Source organism: Triticum dicoccoides, chromosome 3B (genome assembly GCF_002162155.2).
Source record: "Triticum dicoccoides isolate Atlit2015 ecotype Zavitan chromosome 3B, WEW_v2.0, whole genome shotgun sequence".
Taxonomy (NCBI): Eukaryota; Viridiplantae; Streptophyta; class Magnoliopsida; order Poales; family Poaceae; genus Triticum; species Triticum dicoccoides.
The window spans coordinates 787846515-787846818 of record NC_041385.1 but is presented as its reverse complement, the minus strand read 5'-3'; positions in this window follow the sequence as shown (position 1 = coordinate 787846818).

Sequence of the window (304 nt, the reverse complement as noted above, 5' to 3'; positions counted from 1 at the left end):
GTTCCCTCGCCACGGCGCAAACTCCCGAATCATGCATGCCAAACCAAGGGGATGGATGGTGGCATGAGCGAAGTGGTGTCGGTGGTTTCCCAAATTATATCTTATCCCGACACTTCGTTTTACACAATTCCTGCTCCAGCAAACCGAATTTCCTTGCATAATTACATTACTGCTGAATTGAGCTATTTTTCCCTTCTTTTTTGTCTTGTTTTTAGCTTTGCTCCATAATGAAGCGTGGGTGTTGTGCATTCCTAAAAAAGAAGCATGTGCGTTGTGCTAGTTTAGAGCATCTCCAGCCCCCCCC